This window comes from Triturus cristatus, chromosome 4_2, assembly GCF_964204655.1.
Source record: "Triturus cristatus chromosome 4_2, aTriCri1.1, whole genome shotgun sequence".
Taxonomy (NCBI): domain Eukaryota; kingdom Metazoa; phylum Chordata; class Amphibia; order Caudata; family Salamandridae; genus Triturus; species Triturus cristatus.
In genome coordinates, this window is record NC_140586.1 from 938,246,140 (window position 1) to 938,270,214 (window position 24,075).

General features: G+C 44.3%; 1 pseudogene; it reads left to right on the top strand.

Moving 5' to 3' along the window:
• The first annotated feature begins 21,384 nt into the window (after positions 1-21,384).
• Positions 21,385-22,462, top strand: LOC146838980 (uncharacterized; annotated as a pseudogene).
• The last annotated feature ends 1,613 nt before the right edge of the window (positions 22,463-24,075 follow it).

Consider the following 24,075-nt stretch of genomic DNA (forward strand, 5'->3'; position numbering starts at 1 on the left):
AGCCTTCTAAAAACCTTTTGTGCGCAGTTGGCTCCCTTACTGAGAGACCTGTTTAATACCTTCTCCCAGGATGGCGCCATCCCGGTGGAGATGCTAGAAGCATCAGTCGTGGTCATCCCCAAGCCTGGGAAAGATGCGACGTTTTGTGGTGCGTACAGGCCGATCTCCCTACTCAATATTGATCTTAAATTGTACACGAGCATCCTCGCAACCTGACTTGGGCCATACATGCCCCAACTCGTGGAGCCGGACCTGGCAGCATTCATACCACAGAGGCAAACTAGTGATAACACCAAGACAGTCCTCCACCTCATTGAAAAAGCGTTGCGTACGGCCGGGGAATACATGTTATTGGCCATAGACGCAGAGAAGGCCTTTAACAGCGTAGACTGGCCATATCTAGAGCAGGTGTTGTGGCGGTTTGGCTTGGGGGAGAAGCTGCGCACACGGATCCTGAATTGTTACTGGCTGCCCATGGCCACAGTCCGGGTGAATGGACAGACCTCTTCCCGGTTCCCCATTAGCAGAGGTACGAGACACGGATGCCCCCTCTCCCCCCTCCTCTTTGCGCTATATATGGAACCGTTAGAACTCCGGATCAGGCATCACCCCCGTATAACGGGCGGAGATGTACATACCATCAGCCTCTACGTGGACGATGTCCTATTGTCTCTCACCGATCCGATCCAGTCGCTCAGAGCGCTTTTCATCGAACTTCATAGTTTTGGGCAGGCTTCCGGTTTTAAAATCAATATGGAAAAGTCGACGGCACTTAATATCTCCCTTACCCAATACACATTGGCTAGTCTACAGGAGGAGCACTCGATACAGTGGGCGGCTTCCATGGTCCCCTACTTGGGAGTGCAATTAGGCCCCAACATCCGAGACACAGTCACCGCTAATTATGATCGGCTCTGTACCCACATCCGCAGCAAACTGTGTCAATGGAAGCATCACACCCTTTCTTGGTTAGGCAGAATCGCGGCCACCAAAATGACCATCCTTCCTCAGATCCTATATCTTTTTCAGACGCTCCCTCCGACTGGCTGGATTCAGCAAACTCAAGCAAATCTAGCGCAGTTTATCTGGCAGGGCCGCAAGCCCAGATTTAAGCATGCAATAGCAATCCTACCGCCCGAGCGAGGAGGAGTGGGGGTTCCCGATCTGCAGCTTTACTACTACGCCTCACAGCTCCGCTACCTTGTGGAGTGGAGTCGCTTGGAGTCCGAGAAGCATTGGTTGTTCCAAGACCAAGCGGTAGCGGCAACGACCCTGCAGGGTGTCCCCTTTCTGCATAGGGCACATAGGCCACCGAATCTCTATGCTTCCTATATTACGGGTACGAGTTTGGAGGCGTGGGATCGTACCGCCGTCTCATATGCTCTGACAACCTTTCCCTCCCCCTTAACACCACTCTTTAACAATCCAGACTTTCAACCTGGCATGACGACTAAGGCCTTTGCACAATGGCGGCTTTCTCCGTGTAGATGCCTCGGGCATCTATTTGACACGGACGGCATTCTTCCCTTCCCACAGATACGTACAGACTATGGCCTTCCAGAGACCGAGAGGCTCCCATACATACAGCTCAGACACAGGGTTCTGCAACCCCAAGTGAAACTTGGTGCCCAGCGCCCCCTCACTGCTTTTGAGAAATGGCTTATTACTAGATCGTCAGATAAAAAGCTTATCTCTGATCTTTACAAGCACCTACTGACTACTAACACACACACGTACAATGCGGGCCGGACACGCTGGGAACGCGAGATTGGCAGATCTCTCACTTATAAGGAATGGGATAACATCTACTACAGGGCCCAACATTCCGCGCATCACGCAGGCCTTACTGAGACAATGACCAAGGTAGTTACTTACTGGTACTACACACCAGAGCGTCTCCACTGCTTTGACCCCTGCCAGAGTGCTCTCTGTTGGAGGGGTTGTGGAGAGGTGGGCACCTTAGAACATCTATTGTGGAGTTGTGAGCACATTCAGCCGTACTGGGCCCAAATATTGGACGAAATAGATACTCATCTGGACACAGTGCTCCCGCGCTTCCCTGCTTACATACTGTTGGGCCTACCAAACCAATTGATGTACCCTCTCAAATCCCGATGGGGGCGCCTGATCCCCATAGCCCTGGGAGCGGCCACACAGAACATACTGGCGCACTGGCACTCCCCCTCGCCCCCGCCCTGCTCAGGATGGTTGCATAGACTGTGGATGGTACTGGGGATGGAGAAGCTTACTCTCACTCTGGCAGGCAGAGGATCTGAATTCCCGGAGCTCTGGCGTCCCTTCCTCACACTCCTCAGAACTGAATTCAGGGAACTAACATGCCCCCGCTACCTTAGATTACTGCATCTGGTAGATACACAGATTCCACAGAAGGCCCTCCCACGCAGATCTACTAGGCTGAGATGATCCGCTGTGGTCTTGGGTTCTCCTTTCCTATCCCGTGGGTTTATAGTTGATGAACGAGAGGGGGAGGGAGGTGGGGTGCGGAGAGTGGACACATTTGGGGAATTTTCGGGTTTATGTTTTTGAAGGGTTATCTTCTATTCTTTCCAATATTCTGTTTCTTAATTTGCTCTCTCTAGTAACCTCGCTCCATGCTTCTTACCTTGGTAATGCGATAAGTAGCGGCACTTGTGTCTGTTCTACATTGTATTCAGGAGCCGGGATCTGGCTTCTCCTTTTCTATGTTTGATATGAAAATTAATAAAAGATTTAAACCATAAAAAAGAGCCTCCTGTGGGGCTGCACGCCCATTCAACCAGAGCGACGGCAGCCACTACTGCTTTGGGACGGGGAGTCCCCTTGCCTGACATCTGTCAGGCAGCTACGTGGGCCTCGCTGCACACATTTACCAAGCACTACAGCCTGGACAGCCAAGTCCGGAGAGATGGCTTCTTTGGTCGTTCTGTTCTTTAGGACTTTCTGGTGTGATCTTGGTTCGCAGACCCACCACCAGGGTTGGTATTGCTGGGGTATCTATTCTAAGGTAAGGAATCTATCACTAACATGTTTCTTTTAGATGAGCAAGTTACTTACCTTCGATAACGATATAGCTGTAAGAAACATTAGTTAGTGATAGATTCCTCACCGCCCCACCCATCCTCCCCGTTCTGCAAATTGATTTCTAGGGTTAAGGTCATCCCTTTGAGGGCCCTAGTTTCATTGCACCAGTGGTCAGTTTCTTGCATGGCTCTGCGTTCCTGGCGCGGAATGTCGTGTACAGAACTGACGTCGGTGCGGTAGGGCGGCGTCTAAGTACCTGCCATGACGTCATCCCGGCAATCACGACGCCGGTCACGGAGCAGACCGACGCCACCTTCCGACGTGCTGGGGTACTACTGATGAAAACTTTCCGGATCGAATCTGACGCCTGGGGGGAATTCTAAGGTAAGGAATCTATCACTAACTAATGTTTCTTACAGATATATTGTTACCGAAGGTAAGTAACTTGTTCTTTAATTTGCTGCGATGTAAGCAGGCGATGCCTCCACCCTGACCGCTTGCTCTATCCTACCGAATTATATCATAGTTAGTAGATACTAAAATGTTTAGAATGGGAGCAGCTGAGTCATTTAGCCATGTTTCACTCCGCATTACAAGGTCCAAGTCCTGTGCAAGGATGAGTTCTGCAATGTCAGCAGCATGTTTCACTGCTGATCCACAGTTTCCGGCGCACGCATTTGAGCTTTGTGTTTGTGTCAATTGGTGCACATAGTGTGGTGGTGACTTATGTGAGGTTGTTCTCATTTAATGCTCTAGAGTTTAGCCTTGGTACCCCGAAGGGTTCAGTGGGGATGGATGCAAGTTGGCTATGTTGGAGGAGTGTGCCGGATCATAGGAAGGTAGGAGAGATTGGATATCCATATCCGACAGGGAGGATCTACATCTGGATGGCCTTGAAGGGTCGTTAGGATGAGGGGCGGAAGCCCAGCTATGGGGTGAGTGGGTGATGCGGGCCGGAGACCGAAGATTTATGGGGGAGGATGGTCGCAAGGTACACACTTTCGATGAGAGCGAGCAAACATATGTCAATGTTTTTGACTTTTATATTAGTGTGTTCCTAGGTAGTAACAACTTACTCTTATTCCCTTTCCCGCCCAGACCCTTGACGGTTGTGGCAACTGCTGCTGCTGTTTCCCCTCGTTGTATTCCTTTTCTTATTTTATTTGACCGATTGCTGTTGCAACTGTTTGCTGATTTACTTGGATTTATTGGGGCTCGGCTGAGTCTTATGAACGACTCTTTATGGGAAGTTCTGTTGCTCTAATTTGGTGTTGAAGCTTTATGCTCTTTTGATTTCACACTCTAAACCTATTCTATTCTATGGTGGACAGATTCTTAACACCCAACCTTCACCGCAAGACATGGGGCAATTGAATGTTTTAGCCATCTCGCGATGAGGCTTAGCATTTAATCTTCGCTTTACCAAAATATGCTGGTTGTGAAATCTTTACTTAGTCTGGGCAGTTTCCACAGCACAGGTGCATATCTCTTGGTGAGAGGAGTTCCTGAGTCCAACCATCAGAACAACTCACAACCCCATTGTGTAGTGACACAAATGGAAACTTAAATCAAACTAAACACTGGTAGTATGTGATGATGAAACTGCGCTGTAAAACAATGATCATTCATTTGAGTCTTGGGGAGAGAACACCCAGTCTCATTATACACTCACTAAAATATGATGTAGTGAGAAAGTTATGAATCTTGAAACAAGGAGTTCTGCTCCGTGGTGTTGGTACTCCTGCTTCATCAATGTTTTTGTAGATAGTCAAATAACATCATTACTATGTCTTTGTGCCCTTAATTTCCATTATTTTATAGAGGTGGGCAAGCCAGTGAAGGAAGCCTGGCTTTAGCTCAGCTCAGAGTTTACTCAGATCCTCGGCCCAAAGCAAGCCAAGCCATTTGTCTGCCTCAGGAGGCCTTCTTTAGGGGTGACTGACATATATTAAAAATCGTGTTTGACTTTGCCACACATGGTGAAGGTAGAGTCGAGATCAAGCAGTTTACACTCTTCTGCAGTCTGCATTGGCCGTCCTCTTGTTAGTAATTTACTTGGGCTACTCAGGGTCGCCTAAAAAGTGCTCCAGGCCCTGGTGACCTCTTTAACACCCATGCCCTGGGTACCATTGATACCATGTACTAGGGACTTATATGGTATAGTCTTTGCCAATTGGGGATGCCAATTCACCTATAGCAATTTCGGCCTGCTCCAGTGCACTTTCAGAGTCCTAACCAACAGTATCTGGAGCAAAAAGTGTGGGGGTGACCCTACAAAAAGGGTACTTCCCTCCAGATGATGACGGAGGCAGTCTTGGGGCCTGCGTCCTGTGAGCCCTCTCTATATTAAAGCACGGGGATAGCTCTCTGTCTGGAATTCATGTTTTAAACCAGTCTCCTTAGTTTGTTGTCCTTCCGTGCCCATCAGCAGTCCCACCAGCCACAGATTATTTCTGCATGATCGGCCTTCTGCATCTTCCATGCGGTGTTCGAGGAGTGTTGTCGGCTCATTCAGTCTTTTATGCTCGTGTAGTGGTGCCTGCCACATCTTGCAGGGAGGAAATGTGCCCCTCTGCCTCCATAGCTCGAGAGGATAAGTTACGCAAGTATTGACAGAGGAGCGAGACTCCTACCCCATAAATCTTGTCTGTCAAGTCTTTGTGGTTGTCTTTGATCACTTGGATTACTGCTGCTGTGGAAACTGTCACTTCCTGTGGTAGTAGGGGAGGCCCTGTGCTCCTCCCTCTACCGTCCCGCCATGTACCACCGGTTTGGTCTATTTATCTATCTGTCCCTGGCCCCCTGCAGCCTTCTCCTTCACCATGTTGGCAATCCAAAAGCCAGCATGAGCATTTGCTGCCTTGGGCACCCACACGTCCTCAGTCTCTGCCCCAGGGCAATTGGTTGCCTCTGTTGCGGTGCAGGGCCAGATCAATGCCACTTCCCCGACTACTAACCTCTGTGTCTGTCAGCAAGGAGTAGGCCGTCGTTATCCAGCGTCATCGCCATGTTGGTCCTCTTCCCTTTGAGACTCTCACAGTGGGTCAGAATTGATGTGAGGGGCAGGTCGCCTCACGTATATAGGAAGCAAAAGTTGAGAGAGGTGCCTATCCACCTCTCGCGGCCCCAACGGAAGTGTCAATGGGTGACTGCCACCCTCACGGTCCACTCTGGGATCTTGGCAGATATTCTCAGCCCCGTCTCCTCTCTCAGGGGAGCCAGCAGCAGTAGGGGAGAGAGCCGAGTTCGACCGCCCCCCTGTCCCCAACCGCCGCAGCAGGAGTCCCCGTGGCATGACCACTCCTCCTCAATGTCTGTTCAATGGCCGCTGACTGTGTTTTCAGCCCCTTCTCGACTCATGGTGGGTCCAGCAGCAGGACACAGTGATTGGGGGCAGGTAGCCAGCCACCAGCAAGGGTTGATCCCTCTCCAGAGGGGCAGGATGCTGGAGGATATTCATGGCTGGCACAAAGCCCGTTTGGATTGCAGCCGCCAGGAAAAAGATCTTCAATTAGTGTAGTGTATAGACCACTGACAAGTTTCCTATATTTGCCCATTTTGTCTTAGTAGGAGCTAGTAGTAGAGTCAGAGATGATATTTGATTGACTTCGGAGGTCTTCAGGGCACAGTTCAACTGCTGGTAATGCTGGAATTTGGAGAGGTCGAATTCCTCCCGAAGAGTTTCAAAGGTTTTGAGGGCCCCTCAGGAAGGACCTAGCTGCTACATCTGGATCACCTGGTGTGTGACGATCTATTCCTCCTCAGTGGAGTCATCGTCCAACAGCAGGAGTAATCAGCTGTATCATCTATATGGGGACAGCCTCACATGTGGCCCATTTGATTAGTTCATTTCCACACTCTTGGAGTGTGGGTCCCCTGAGGGGTTCCAAAAGAGGGTTATCTAGCATTGTGCAAGAGCCAGGGCTATATCCGCAAGTCCTGAGGAAATCGATTGGCTTTAGGTTTAGGAAATACGCCTAGGAGGCAAGCCGCTGGGGAATTGGATTTGACTGTTATGCCCTGTTACGGCATTAATGTAACTTGTCTCTGTTTCCCAACTTTTGGTCCAGTTCATTTTGTACCTGGAAAACGCTTTAAAGTCTGATATGGTGGACATGAGTGCTGGCAGCGAACGTGCTGGGGAGGCTAAAGTGAGGAGTATGTTGTCCGCGTACAGCATAATTTCCAGGTTGCCGGCTTTGGTTTCAGTTTCCCAAATGTCTTCTGAGCAGTATAGGGTGAGTGTGAGGGGCTCTGGGGCTATCAGGAAAAGTATGGGTGAAAGGGGACATCCCGGCCTCATGCCGTGTCCAATAAGCTTCTTTCTTTTCCTTTTGCTCTTCTCCACTTCTTTTCTTGTCTGCCATCTGTTTATTCTAATCCAAGTGCGCACTTCACATTATGTGTTGTATGCATGCACAGAATGTAGATTTCCTCAAAGAGTCAGAAAGTCTTGAGTATTTTGCATTTCATCCCTAGCTTTTTCAGCATCCAAGTTAAACACAGTTACAAAATGACTGCACTTCCAAGGGCCCATTGGAATACATGACTACGGAAAACTGAACCTGGTGCACCATCAGGGCACACTAGATCTCATAGTTAATCCTCCTGTGCATGCAGCAAGTCCTCTTCTTTGATAATGCGCATTGAAAACAAGATGCATAAGCTTTTCTGTTTTCAGTTTCCATGGTTTCAAGATGATGGTGTGTTTTTTAAAACATCAACAAGACAAAACTAATTGAGGGATACAGGTTACAGGGAGCATCAATGACACAATATATGTGACATATGTAAACACATCATGGTTGGGCAGCATTGCCATTTACATCAGTGTCAGAGCAAGATCTACTAAGGTAATTTAGTTGTAAGGTAAGGTAAGTTAGTTGTTGGGATGATGAGCGCAGTGTTCTGGAGGGTTTATAGGGTTGGATTTTATTTATGGGGCTCCAATATTATTCAAGGCCTTAAAAGTTAAAACCAGGGATTTGAAACAAATCCTCTGTCATACTGGTAGCCAATGCAAAGTATTCAGATAGGAGGACATATGGGCTCTAGGTCCAACAGCAAGAACTGCCCTCGCCGCTGCATTTTAAACCACCTGCATTCGATTTAATAGGTAGTTCGGGAGGCCCAGATACAACACGTTAACGTAGTCCAGCCTGGACATGATCAGAGCCTGGACCACAGTTTTCCTGTGCGCGATCGGGAGAACGGGGAGAACATTTCTCATCATTTTTAATAGTCCAAAACAGGTGCCTGCCGTTGATTGAACCTGGGACTTCATGGCCATATCAGAATCAATTTTTACTCCTAAATTTTTCACGGTGAGGGCAGGCTTCTCGGGGAGAGAATGATTTTTAGGCCACCATTTGCGCCACTCATTGTCCGGGGTATGCCCGAAAAAGATAATTTTTGATTTATCAGAATTACCGAGTAGCTGGTTTTGGTTAAACCAATTGAACACCTCGGTTAGACTGACGTTAACTTCATTTCCATCAAACACCTCATCCTTACCACAGGTGAAAAGCAATTGTGTATCATCTGCGTAAGATATGATGGGGGATATGATTTTTGCCCCATATTTTTCGGCCAGAGAACCAAGAGGGGCCATATATATATTAAAAAGGGTTGAGCTTAACACCGAACCCTGCGGGACCCCTACATTCAGAGATTGAATGGGGCTAGAAAAAGGAGGGACCCAAACTGTTTGTTGACGATTTTCTATGAAGGAAGTGAACCATCTAAGCACCGTGCCCCCTATGCCGCTCTCCCTCAATCTATGAAGGAGCCGGTCATGGGGCACAGTATCAAAAGCCGCTGATAGATCTAATAATATCAGCACCGCCTTTCCTCCGGTGTCTAGGGTGCTTTTAATCGTCTCTATAATTTCTAGTAGAGCAGTTTCCGTACTATAGTTCGCTCTAAAACCCGATTGACTCGGATGGAGTGTCTGATTTCCTTCAATAAAATCTGTCATGATTGTGTTCACATATTTCTCCGCCACCTTGGAGAAAAAAGGTAGGAGAGATATGGGCCGATAGTTACTAACTACCAGTGGATCTGCTGATGTTTTTTTTTATTTTTAAAAGAGGGAGAATGTTTCCATGCTTCCATATTGTGGGCAACCTTCCTTCGGACAAAGAAAGATTGAGTGTTCTATTTACTACAGGATTTATTGCTTCAGCAATTGAAGCCAATATATTTGCCGGACATGGATCAGATGGCGATCCGGATTTTAGGGCTCTCATAATCTTAAGGGAGATCACCACGGGCATAGGCACGAACTCCGTTAAAGTGTTCACACTAGGAAGATTTATGAGTGAGGGACTATGCAAACTGCTAGTCACATCCTGACAGGGACTAACAAAACATTCTAGAATTTTTTGAATTTTTTTGTGAAAGTATTGTGCAATTTCGTTTGTCCAGGTGTCCGTGGGAGAAAAGGAGCTCTTTGAGGCTAAAGGAACAGTAAAGTCCTTAACAATCTTAAACAATTCCATCGCACAGTTGTCTGCTTGTTCAATTTTTCTGGCCAAGAATTGTTTCTTTTCATCGCGGACCTTTACATAATGTGCTTTCAAAGCTGTTTTGTATGTAAGTTTTTCAGCAGGGTCGAAGTTCTTTCTCCAACGGCGTTCTAAATTCTTACAGGCACTTTTGCTTTTCCTAAGGGACTCATTAAACCATGGTGCCGAATTTCGGCCTTGTTTGGCTACTCGTGTTTTAATGGGGGCTAACTGCATGCTACACTCGTGAAGCCAGTTTTCCAAGGCGTATTCATCTTGCTCCAGATTATTACTGACTGCCAAGGGATGTTGACTAAACATATGAGTTGTGGCTTCAGGTGTCATTTGACTAAAAGATCTAAAAATTTCTGGCCGAGATTTATAATGAAACTCAGACTTGGCTGGCGTCTTATTAATTATAAAATTTACCAGAAAATGGTCCGACCAAACAATACGTACAGGAACAATTGGTTCCAATTCCGTAGTTGAAAAGATCTGGTCTAAAATATGACCTTTTTCGTGTGTAGGGAGTGTTACATATGGAGCCAACTTAAAAATGTTAAACAGTTCACAGAGTTTAGTTGTGTCCGAGTCTGTTGCTGGGTCGAAATGAATATTAAAGTCCCCTAAAATCAGACATTGTCCAAATTTGGACATGATGGGCATAATGGCAAGGCCTATCGATTCCAAGGACCTTCCGGCCGGCACAGGTGGGCGGTAGAGCAGGGCCCCAGCAATAGATTGGTGGGCTGAAACTGTTAGACAAAAACCCAATCCCTCAGCTCCTTCTGGTTCTGTCATTGATATCTGTTGGCAGACCAGAGGATGTTTGTAAATGATCGCAACCCCCCCTTCTCTGCCCCCCGCTCTGTCCTTCCTGAGTATCCTATAGTCAAGAGGGAGAGCACCGGCGATGGTAGGGTTTGACCCTTCATTTAGCCATTAACATTACATCCGGCTGAGTCTCCGAGAGGAGGTCAAAAAGCTGAAGTTCATGCTTCTTCATAGACCTCGTATTTAAAAGGATGGCTTTCAGCTTTCCTCTCGTTGTCCCGGGCTCAGTGCGCTCCGCTACAAACTCTGTCCTACCTTGATAGTCACTGCCATTGGGCTGAGATGCGAAATTTCGATTGCATCTTTTGCACACCACTAAACTGGAGTCAACAGATAGAAAGTGACGGGGACATTGGAATATGTCACAATCCAGCATCAGTAATTGATTCCTGCTGTAAACTAATATACGGTGACAGTTCTCGGAGTTACCTCGATGTAGATCGGCATCTAGGCTGGAACTGGTTGTTTCCGGGTCGCGGACGGGCGCAGACGGGCTTGCCTTGGGCACGCCTTCGACGCGCAGCCTCCCTCTTTATGCGTTCCAGCCTTGGAACACTAGACCGCACCCCGCTCCAAAATGGCGACCGGGGGTGTCGAATCTAAGCACAAAACAGTTCCCTTCGCTTCCAACTTTCAATTTCAAACCCCCGGCACAGGTAACAAAACTATTTCTACAAATTCACAGGTCTAGAGTCAGTGTTTGAGATTTAAAGGGGGGCCGCAGCAGTTTACATCTAAAATCGGCGTTTTAAAAATGAAGGGTAGCAGCGACAATTCTACTTAAAATCAATGTTTAAAAATTAAAGATTAGCAGCAGCAATGTGCACCAAGTAAACAATGTGCAAAAAACGCAGTTTTTCAAGCTAAAAACGGTGGCAGAGAGCGGCCGCCACTCTGTCCAGGGTGAAAACACTAGGGCTTGAGCAACTGACTTGAAGTTATCGGGGGTGGAAGAGTTTGATTTTCCTTAACATACCTATTTGGAAGTAATGTTTGACCGTATCAAATGCTGATGACAGGTCAAGGACGCATAAAAGGCAAGATTAATTTTTATCAAGCACTTGTAACACGTCGTCAACTATGTGAGTCGGGGCTGATTCAGTGCTGCGTCCTTGAAGGACTCCAGATTGGTATTGGTTTAAGAGTTGGAATTGCTCTGTGATTACATAGCTGGGTATGGGCACATTTCTAGAGGAGCTTTGAAAGAGTCGGGATGCTGGAGATAGGGCAGAAGTTATGCAGATCAGTGTGGTCTGCTGTGGGTTTTTTAAGAATGGGGGTTATCTGTCCAGACTTGAGGCAGTCTGGTATAGTGCCTTGAATTGATGGATCATTTACTATTTTGGTTCAGAGTGGGAGAAGAGGGATTTTAATCTCAATGAAGAGATGTGAAGGAAGCAGATCGCTGAAGTGGTTTGAAGGTTTAAGTGTTGACAGGATTTTCAGTATGATTTTTCGAAAAAATACGGAAGGTGCACTCGTTGTGAAGTCAAGACGCACGAATCAAAGTCTGTTCCAAAATTACTTCTTTTTATTTGAATTAATGTGCTTGGGTTAATACTCGTCCTTTCTTTTCCCTTCTTTTCACAGTACCTACAGCATCTTGTTAATTGAACATAGCATTCCCGGGTTCATCTTTTAGTAAGGATGCTGGGTGGGACTTGGTCGTGTCCTTTTTACTGATAGATACTTGCATGAGGCTTGTCACTTAGAGACGCATATTCGCGTTTGTGCTTAGGGTAATACTCGTCCTTTCTTTTGTTTTCTTTTCACAGTACCTACAGCATCTTGTTACTTTAACATAGCTTTACCGAACTGTGCATATTGGACCTTCTCAGTTTCTTTGATTCTTTAGCATTAGGTGAATCTACCCTTATTAGAAATTGGGTTTATATACACATTAATTTATTTTATTTTTTGCTTCTTTTCCCTAGTGTTGGTCAAATACACAGCATCTTTTTTGTACCATGGGTACTCATTCCATGGCACTTTGATGAATTCCATATATGTTTGGTTAAAGTGTCGAAACTTATCACCGGCTTCTGGATGTATGACGTTACAACGCACACTTTTACAACGCATGCACTTACAACGCATTTTTTACAACGCATAATCCATTACAACGCATGACATTACAACGCAGGACACTACAACGCATTTTTAAAAAATACCTTTACAACGCATTACCATTACAACGCATACTACCTTTACAACGCATACCATTACAACGCATAATATTAAATTACATTTAAGGTAAGTATTAGATAGTATAGGGGTAAAAATTACTATTCTAACTCCAGGGGGTGCAACAGTAGGGTAAGTGTTGGATAGTGTAGGGGTAAAAATTACTATTCTAACTCCAGGGGGTGCAACAGTAGGGTAAGTGTTGGATAGTGTAGGGGTAAAAATTACTATTCTAACTCCAGGGGGTGCAACAGTAGGGTAAGTGTTGGATAGTGTAGGGGTAAAAATTACTATTCTAACTCCAGGGGGTGCATCAGTAGGGTAAGTGTTGGATAGTATAGGGGTAAAAATTACTATTCTAACTCCAGGGGGTGCATCAGTAGGGTAAGTGTTGGATAGTATAGGGGTAAACATTACTATACTAACTCCAGGGGGTGCATCAGTAGGGTAAGTGTTGGATAGTATAGGGGTAAAAATTACTATTCTAACTCCAGGGGGTGCATCAGTAGGGTAAGTGTTGGATAGTATAGGGGTAAAAATTACTATTCTAACTCCAGGGGGTGCATCAGTAGGGTAAGTGTTGGATAGTATAGGGGTAAAAATTACTATTCTAACTCCAGGGGGTGCAACAGTAGGGTAAGTGTTGGATAGTGTAGGGGTAAAAATTACTATTCTAACTCCAGGGGGTGCAACAGTAGGGTAAGTGTTGGATAGTGTAGGGGTAAAAATTACTATTCTAACTCCAGGGGGTGCAACAGTAGGGTAAGTGTTGGATAGTGTAGGGGTAAAAATTACTATTCTAACTCCAGGGGGTGCAACAGTAGGGTAAGTGTTGGATAGTGTAGGGGTAAAAATTACTATTCTAACTCCAGGGGGTGCAACAGTAGGGTAAGTGTTGGATAGTGTAGGGGTAAAAATTACTATTCTAACTCCAGGGGGTGCAACAGTAGGGTAAGTGTTGGATAGTTTAGGGGTAAAAATTACTATTCTAACTCCAGGGGGTGCATCAGTAGGGTAAGTGTTGGATAGTATAGTGTAATATTATGCGTTGTAATGGTATGCGTTGTAATGGTAGTATGCGTTGTAATGGAATGCGTTGTAAAGGTAGTTTTTAAAAATGCGTTGTAGTGTCATGCGTTGTAATGTCATGCGTTGTAATGGATTATGCGTTGTAAAAAATGCGTTGTAATGGTAGTGCGTTGTAAAAGTTGCGTTGTAAAGGTTGTTCCCCCCGGCTTCTCCATGTTACAATCGTCTTTATTCTTCTCTGTCTCACTATAGACTTCGCAACATATATTTTCATGGATGTTATTCCTTCCATTTGAGGTTCAACTAGACTCTAAGTACCTGTTACTGCCACTTTTCCGCTTTATACAAAAGAGGTGAGATTTGTCCAATTTCTTGTAATTCAGTTGTTTTGTTCTCCACTTTAGTTTCTTACTCACCTGGAATCCCCCTCCCTAGTTGACTAATCTATTACCATTTTGTTTGCATAAAAATTCCTTTTATAGGTTTTTACTCATTCCTTGGTTTCCAACTGGGCTATGGTTTAAAAAAGAGGGGGCTATTCATATGATCACATATAGGGTGAACCCGACATTATGTCAAGTCAAGTCAAGTCAAGTCAAGTCAGGAGAATTTATATCGCGCACATATCACTCAGCAAGAGTCTCATGGCGCTTGCAGACTACACGAGTGGACGGACTAGGGCTAATTAACATAGAGCCAGGTTTTCAACTCTTTACTCTTTACTCATGTTCTGGTATGCTGCGAAGATGAAAAGGCATTTGATTCCAGAGCGATGGTGCCAAAAAGGAAAATGAACAGCCTCCTTGTCTGACGGTATTAATTCGTAACGGAGTTAGCAATGCCGCATCACTGGAACGCAGCGTTCTGGACGGGTGACACCATTGTAGCTTTTTTCGCCAGTATTTTGGACCGGTTCCATGCATAGACTTATGCATGAGGCATAATACTTTAAAGCAAATTCGCTTTTTAACCGGAAGCCAATGAAGGGTATTGAGACAAGCTGCAGAAGGGGATCTATATGGACCGTAAAGAACCAGTCTAGCAGCTGTGTTCTGTAAAACCTGGAGTTTGTCTTTAAGGTCTTCATTTATAGACAGCAATAAAGCGTTACCGTAGTCCATTCTGTTTGTTATCAATCCTTGTGTCAGGGGTTTACGCGCCTCCATTGGGAGCCATCTGAAAACATTTCTGAGGCTACGCATGACACCGAAACAGGTGCCAATTACATGTTTCACATGGCTGCGCATGGATAGGCAGTCATCCATGTGAAAGCCCATATTGCGGACCGTATTTTTTGGAATAGGGCACAGGCCAAGCCTGGAAGGCCACCAATCCTGTGACCAATGGTTGATGGCTTTACCAAAAAGCACAATCTCCGACTTGGCCCCATTTAGCTGGAGATGATTTAATCTCATCCATTCGTCAATGTTTATAAGACAGTTCTTGAAATGTTTTTTTGTATCCATGGGGTCAGGACCTAAGGTGATCAGAATCTGCGTGTCATCTGCATAGGATATGACATCAAAGCCGTGTGATCTAATCACTTCAGCCGAAGGAGTCATATAAAGATTGAAGAGGGAGGGGCTCAAAATAGAGCCCTGTGGGACTCCCATTTTTACTGATCTTGCACAGGTGACGAAGTTTCCCATCTGGACAGTAGTGGTGCGTTCGGATAAGTAGCTAATAAACCAGTTAAGGGCATTACCCCTGACACCAACCTCCCACAGCCTTTGCTCAAGGATCTTATGGGAGATGGTGTCAAAAGCAGCAGACAGGTCGAGCAGGACAAGGATAGCAGATTGTTGTTTGCCTAGGGTTAATCTGATATTATCAGTAAACTCAACCAATGCCGTTTCTGTACTGTGTGCTGCTCTAAAACCGGATTGAGAGGGATCTAAGAGTTCATGCCTCTCAAGATGTCCTACCAGTTGCTGGTTTACAATATACTCCAATATTTTCCCAAAATAGGGAAGCAGGGAAATCGGGCGATAATTCAGAAGCACCTTGGGATCAGCTGTTGGCTTCTTCAAAATCGGCCTGACTCTAGCCATCTTCCAGTTAGAGGGGAAAATCGCATCAGACAGAGATTTATTAAAAAGCGCAATCAAGCTATCTAGGACAGTAGGTGCCATTATGGAAAAATATTTAGAGGGAAAAGGGTCGGCCGGAGAACCGGATTTTATTTTTTGCATAGCTAAGGTGACGGATTTATGGTCACAATCGGGGAATTTATCTAAATAACCCGAAGGGTTAGATAAAAAACAGGGTGGTTCTTTTAAATGGTTGTGATTGGGTATGGGGGGAAAAGTCGTGTGAATAGAATATTTATAATTTTTTCCTCAAAAAAATTTGACACAGAGCCAGTCCAGTCTTGGGATATAGGTATAGTAGGCAAATTTGTAGACGTAGTAAAATCTTTTAGAATATGAAAAAGTTCCCTTGAAGAATTCTCTGCCGTAGTTATCCGTTTCAGTTATGCAGTGGATATTGCTTTTTATTGTATGGAGCTGTCCATTATCACATTTGCCAGAACATGTTGGTGTTCCACAGTATTGATAGGTTAGGATACTTGAGCTTTTTCTTTTTGTGAGCTGTATATAGATTTATGTATTAGACATATGTACTTTTTATGATAGCTTAGGATGTTTACACTGTCTTTTCCTGTGAGCTGTATATAGACCTATGTATTAGACATTTGCACTTTAATGTGGGATTTCTTTATATTCAACTAGGGTATAATTGTCTATCTCTGATGTATTTTACATATATGAGTTGTTGTAATTTATGAACCGGTGGGCCGTTTGTCATTATCAATTTTGAAATGTCTTTTTAAATGTTTTTAAATGTTTTTTATATGTTGGTTATTGTAGTTCTAAAGTCCTGTCCTGTCTATGAAATTACAGCCCTGACGAAGTTCCCTCTGGCAAAAATCGGGAACGAAACGCGTTGGCTGTGTGCCAGTTTTAAAGATTAATTCAAATAAAAAGAAGTAATTTTGGAACAGACTTTGATTCGTGCGTCTTGACTTCACAACGAGTGCACCTTCCGTTTTTTTTCGAAAAATCAGTGATCTCTGACACCTCTGGACGGCAGGTTTGGGAAGTGATTGCACCACTTTCAAATTTATTGTACATGTGGACTGGATGTGCAGGACCTTGGTCTGCCGTTTGTTCTTTCTTTGCTAGGATTTTTAGTATTGTCATTTCATCAAAGGATTTGAATGAACACCACGCGGCAATATTTTTTGGGGGGTGTGTAGGACACTCAGGCCACATGGGTGGGTGGGGGCTGATGTGTGAAGGCGCTGGGAGAAGATCCAATCTAGTCTTTAAGTCAGTTTCAATTTTTTTCGTCTATCCCAGGTAGAAGGCGGCAAGTTCTTACTGGTTAGGGTGCAGATTAGACCCAGAAAGCAGGTTGGGTTTCCTGTTAGATTGCAATTTAACGGGTTCAAACAGTTTTTATGTTGATTCCTGGCATTGTTTAGCTGTTTCCTAAAGACGTTTGCTTTTGAGCTATGTATGTGTTTGTTGTAAATGATTCTTAGAGATCTCAGGTGCTGGAGGTGTTCGAGCGAGGAGGAGAATCTCCATGACCATTCAGTCAATCTTAGATTGCATCTTTCGGCATTTAGACTACCATTGTACCAAGGCTTGGAGTCTTTGGAGGATACTCTGTTTAGTTGGAGGGGGCCATAGAGTCTAGAATGTTTGTCATTGAATTAGTGTAATGATCAGTAAGGTCCTGGACATCTGACATGTCCTCGGGAGGGGGTAGGATGTAATTGCTGATAGATGTAAGTTCATTCAGGTTTATGTTTCGAGGGTTCCTTTTCCAGTGTCTGTTTTTTTATTTGAACCTTTTTTTAGGACAGCGATTCAGTGATAAGCAAAGTGATGCAGTGGTGGTCTGTCCAATCACTTGGAATAATAGATTCAAGTTGAATGGAATTAGCTTTAGAGATAATTAGATCCAAGGTCACTCCATCGTTGTTTGTAGGAGTTTCGCATATTTGGATCAAGTTTAGGTCAGCTAGGAAGGTTTTTAGGCTAATCACTGGTTGGTTCTTTGGGTCATTCCAGTAGAGGATGAAGTCCCCAAGGAAGATTTGGGCTCAGTATACACCGGAGTTGGTTGTGATGATATCCATAATTTGTTCAATGGATGGGAGGTTATCTCCTGGAGGGTGGTAAAACGCATGCAATTTGTATTGAGGCCTATCTTTACTCAGGATATCGATGCCTAGATATTCACAAGAGATGAGAGTAATGTTTTGTGCTTGCTTCACACAGAGATTATTGCAATGAGTACTGGGGTTACCTCCATCAGGTCTGTTTGGTCTATCTTAGCTGATGATGTTGTGGCTGGGCTGTACTAGAATGTCGAGCGTTAAAGTGAAGGAGTCGTTTAGCCAAGTTTCAATCAGGACTCTAAGTTCAAGATCATGAGTAAAGATAAGGTCAGCAATATCCACCGCGTGTTTAGATGCCGATCTGCAATTGAGTATCGTACATTTCAGGTGGGGTATGGCGAAAGCGTAGGCAGCCTGAGTGATGGGAATTTGCTTGAACTTGGAATTGTTAACTGCTCTGTGATTGGGCCTAGGATCTCTATGTGGATTCGACTGAAGGAGGAGGGAGTAAATATTATTGTCCGATAGAGTATCTTTCATCCTGATGGGTCGATTGGGGGCATTGAGGTAGGGAATTGGCTTCCAGGTCAAATGAGGTGACGTTGCGATTGCTGGGATCCCATTGGATGTGCGGGGTGACATCCGTCAAATGGGATTGTTATTGGATTGTGAAAGGGAGTGTCTAATCTTACCCATCGGCCTGGTGGGACACCAACAATTAGCGAGCTCAGAGGTGAGGGATATTAGGCTTAAACCTCAGCCTTAAGTTGATGAAGCTCCTGAGATATCTCAGTGAGTTTGGCGTCATTAGTAATGTGGGAACAGGAGGTCGTGATGTGGGCCAGCAGTCCAGGTGAGACAGTGCTCCGGTTTATGGTGTTAGGGAGAAGCTGAGTTGTGAGAACCAGGGGAAGGGGGAATAGAGATGGAGTCATGATTGAGGAGTGGGGATGTGGGACTCATAAACTGATTGATGAGTAGATAGGCGCCATGTTATTGGTCATGTTAGGGGGTTCAGAGATAGCAAGTGTCAGGGTTTTTCCAGGAAGGGTGTCACAGATGCATCAGTGCTGACAGCGGGGGCTCAGCACTTTCACCCACTCTTTTTAATCTACTCATGGAGCCCCTGGCAAATGCTTTGAACTCAGCGAACATTCTATATCACCTGTATGCGGACGACACCCAACTATATATGAAAATCTCCTCACCAGAAAACGTCATCTCCCTCAACGCTGTTCCACAGAATACTCCAAGTTGGCTCACTGGCAACCACCTCTTGCTTTTAACACCAAAAAAACGGAATTCCTTCTCATCTCCCCACCCAATCACACACCCAAGATAGACTTATTGTTGAAACATCTAACTTCCTTTGACTGTGGTCCGCACATCATTGATTCCGCGAAATCCCTGGGAGTCACCATCGACAAACAACTGAACATGCAGGCGCAAATCACTAATGCCACCAAGGGTGCTAATCGCCAGATGGGTATACGAAGGAAACTTAAACCCTTCCTTCCACAGACCGACTTAAAAATGGCAGTACAAGCCCTAGTGCTACCAATATTAGACTAAGGAAGCACCAGTCTATGCGGTCTCCCGAAATACTGGCCGGCCCCGCTGAGGGCATCGCTTAACGCTGCGGCCAAACTGGTATCAGGAACTAAAAGAAATAACTATATCTCTCCGACCTTGAAAGTTCTGAGCTGGCTGCTCTACGAGGCAAGAATACACCTAAAGATCGCTTGCATGACCCATAAAGCCCTGCATTGCAACACCCCCAGTTACTTCGCTCTAAAGCTAGAGCGATTGGGAGGATGCAGACAACTGCGAAGTGTGAGTTCACTCCTACTGACACCACAATTCTTCCATAAAAAGTGAACTGGTTGCAGAGCATTCTCAGGGATTGCACCTAAGGTTTGGAACTCCCTACCTCCAGTGGTATGTGGAATCTCTTCCTTTACCTCCTTCAAAAAAGAAGTAAAAATGCTTCTAATGAACAAATTCACATCCTTAGACTTTAATTCTATGTTGACCTCTAGTCCTATCCGATCCATATATTATATTATTGCCTACATCTTTTGTATTGAAGGCGAATACAGAATGTGTGTTTACTACTTCAACCACCTAATGTTTAATAACTGTGTATTGTGAAGCGTTCTGATTCCCTCGTGGATCATTCTTTATTGACTACTCGTCACCTATGCTATCCATATACTACCATCTACCTCTTTTGTACTGAATGGCGAATACCGAATGTATGTATACTACCTCAACCATCTAATGTTTAATCACTGTATATTGTAAAGTGCTCTGATACCCTTGTGGGTAATGTTCGCGCTATATAAAACTTTATAAAAAATAAATAAATAAAATAAATGTTCAGAGGTAAGAGGCAGAGATAAGGTGAAGGTGTTAGTATTGAGTCAGTGTATTTCAGTGGTCGCTGCTCTTGGGGTGTGATGAGGGCTCAGGCTATTATGACGAAAAATGTTGGTTGAAACAATCTGCAAGGGTAATGGTAAATGTATGCTGTTGGGTAGTCTGATAAAGGTGGATAGGGAGGAGGGGAAAGGGGTGAAGCAATACAAGAAGTGGGGAGAGGGGAGGATACAGAACGAGGTACCCGTGGAATGACTAAATGGCTAGGATGAGCTTGGGTCAGGGAGGAAACTTATTCATCACAGAGAGTTTGATGAGTGAGGAAAATGTCATCAAGTAATTCTAGGCAGCGTTCAGATGCTTGGATGAGGATAATCCCATTATTATAAAGGGAGATGATTGCCTCTGCTCGGTGAACAATAGAGGGAGTTAGCAAGAGTCTGAGACCGGGGGGGGCTTTAGTGGATGCAGTGACCTGATGTCCACCTTGCTGTCTTGAGTCTTCGTGATCCATCTCTTACTCCAAGAGCTGTTCTTGTTTTAACAAAACCTTGACCATATGCATCTACCTAAAGCTGTAACTAGTGTATGTGTGCTATGCGAGCGCCCTATTTTTTGCTAAGTTACTCTATGAACACCTTTGCTGAAATAAATAAGATTGTGGCATGTTCAAAGGAACTTTTATGCAAATATCTCTGTATGGTTAAATGTGTCTTAAATATGTCTTCATAAGTTTCAACAATAGTAATAAATGAGATGCTTTTACAATCAATTAAAAATTGTATATGCACGTTCTGGTATTTTCTATTTAAGTAATTTAAATCTCTTTACATCCGACAGAAAACAATCCTTGATTGCACAAAATGTTTAAGAATAATGGAGATAATACTGTAAATCTGCAATAGCAAAGTCCGAAACATTGAGTTCCAGTATTCAGGAAAACATAAGTGCCGACAGAGGCGGCCGAACCTGAACATAAACTGACAGATCTTGGAAGTACCGTCAAGGGCAATTCAGTGGTTCTACGGGTCTCAGTTGTGCACCTCCGTGCCTCAAGATGAAGAAATGACCTCGAGAAAATTAAGACAACACTGATCAACCACTTTTTGTTTAAACATGTCCAATACCAGTTCTGATCATGAGGTGGTTACAGCAGTACTCTGCTTCTTAAAGTGATATCAGACCACAGTGCTAGAGGTGTATTGTAAACTCTTTCAGGCCATTCCAAAGCAACCAGCGAAAAGCACAGTTAACTGAAATGGGGGTTCTGCTATAAACACAGAGTATATTTACCAAGCCTAAAACTGCATCAGGGGAAAAGCCACACAAATGCAATGAATGTCTGAATGCTTTATTCAATTATCAGGCCTAAAAAAGCATCAGCGAACACACACGGGGGGGAAAAACCATATCATTGCAGTGAATGTGAAAGTAGTTTTACGGAATCATCTAAACTCATGAGTCATCAGCGAACACACACTGGTGAAAAACCATTCAAGTGCAATGAATGTGCGAAGAGCTTTATCTATTTATCACACCTAAAACACCATCAGAGAACACACACTGGAGAAAAACCATATCCTTGCAGTGAATGTCTGAAGAGCTTTATTCAATTAGCACAACTAAAACAACATCAGAGAACACACACTGGGGAAAAACCATTCCAGTGCAATGAATGTGGGAAGAGATTTTGTCGCTTATCAGTCCTACATGAACATCAGCGAACACACACTGGAGAAAAACCATATCCTTGCAGTGAATGTCTGAAGAGCTTTAGTCGATTATCACACCTAAAACGGCATCAGAGAACACACACTGGAGAAAAACCATATCCTTGCAGTGAATGTCTGAAGAGCTTCAGTCGATTATCACACCAAAACGGCATCAGAGAACACATACTGGAGAAAAACCATATCCTTGCAGTGAATGTCTGAAGAGCTTTATTCAATTAGCACAACTAAAACAACATCAGAGAACACACACTGGGGAAAAACCATTCCAGTGCAATGAATGTGGGAAGAGATTTTTTCGCTTATCAGTCCTACATGGACATCAGCGAACACACACTGGAGAAAAACCATTCCAGTGCAATGAATGTGGGAAGCGCTTAAGTCAATTAATACACCTAAAACTCCATCAGAGAAGACACACAGGGGAAAAACCATATCATTGCAGTGAATGTGGAAGTAGTTTTAGTACCTCTTCAGTATTAACATATCATCAACAAACACACACAGGGGAAAAACCATATCATTGCAGTGAATGCCTGAAGAGCTTTTGTAAATTATGGTACCTAAAGCAGCATCAGAAAACACACACTGGGGAAAAACCATTCAAGTGCAATGAATGTGGGAGGAGATTTATCAGACCTACATAGACATCAGCGAGCACACACTGGGGAAAAACCATACCATTGCAGTGAATGTGGAAGTAGTTTTAGTGATTCTTCAACATTAAGGATTCATCAGCGAACACACAGGAGAAAAACCATTTAAGTGCAGTGAATGTTTGAAGAGCTTTATTCGATCAACACACCTAAAAAAGCATCAGAGAACACACATAGGGGAAAAAACGCTCAAGTGCAATGAATGTGGGAGGGGCTTTATATATATATCAAACCTAAAACAGCATCAGCGAACACACACAATGGAAAAACCATTCAAGTGCAGTGAATGTGGAAATAGTTTTAGTTATTATTCAACATTAAGGATTCATCAGCGAACACACACTGGAGAAAAACCATACCATTGCAGTGAATGTGGGAAGAGATTTTGTCGCTTATCAAAGCTAAACCAGCATCAGAAAACACACACTGGAGAAAAACCATTCCAGTGTAATGAATGTGGGAAGAGATTTTGTCGCTTATCAAACCTAAAACAGCATCAGAAAACACACACTGGGGAAAAACCATTCCAGTGCACTGAATGTGGGAAGAGATTTTGTCGCTTATCATACCTAAAACAGCATCAGCGAGCACACACTGGGGAAAAACTGTATTGTGGCCCCTAGGGTCACGCTATTCTTTGCTAAAGTTAGCCTGAGTTAGCAGCCATTTTAGCTGCGTGTCTTTTTATTTTTGCGCACGACACTCTTTATCTTCTTGAGCAAGAAGCCTTTGTGCCCACATGAGCTCATATTGTTATAGTTTGCTCACAGTGTACAAGGTCGAGAAACAAGCCGCTGTGCTTTCCAGTTCTGGTCAGTCCGTACTACCTAAACATAACATTAGGCACTTCTTGGCACGATTGAGAAATGCTTGCATTATACTAACACGCAGCAGCTTTCTTAAGACAGTCGGAAGATTTCCTTCTACGAACTAGAGCCTTGCTGAGTCTATGATGTAACCTTACTCCTACGTTCTAAGGTGAGGTGTTCCCCAGAATTGGCCCAGAGATCTTCTTTTATATAATATACATAATCCTACCTGGGAGGGTAGTCTAGGCATTATAGCCGTAATATCTACTGGTCATTCAGAATGATCTCCCCCTTCTTATTTTATGGTATTGTAACTTTGATCATTGTTTTAATCTTATGTATTATTCCGCTGGTGCTAGCTCGTTTACTGCATTATAGAACAATGCACAGAGTTTGTTAGTTGAAAAATAAACATTTTAAACTTTACATAGACTGCATTATTTGGTGTGGACAAGCAAGGGTGAGTGAGCAAAAGGGTGTTTTGGTCATTTTATGCATCATTAATGGTTCTGTGACAGCGGCCAGAGAACAGTGTAGAAAATCAGAAGTGAAAGCAGGAGAATGTGAGCTGCAGGTCTCTGGGTTAACCCTTGCAGTGCATGACATTTACCTCTGAAGCAGGAGAATGTGAGCTGCAGATCTCTGGGTTAACCCTTGCAGTGCTGACATTTACCTCTGAAGCTCTGATGTAGAACAAATGAGGACACAACATTTTTCAGCCATGAAAATTATGATTACGTTTCAACTGTGAAACTATGTGACAACAATTGAACTGATGTTACTCTTTTGGTCGGT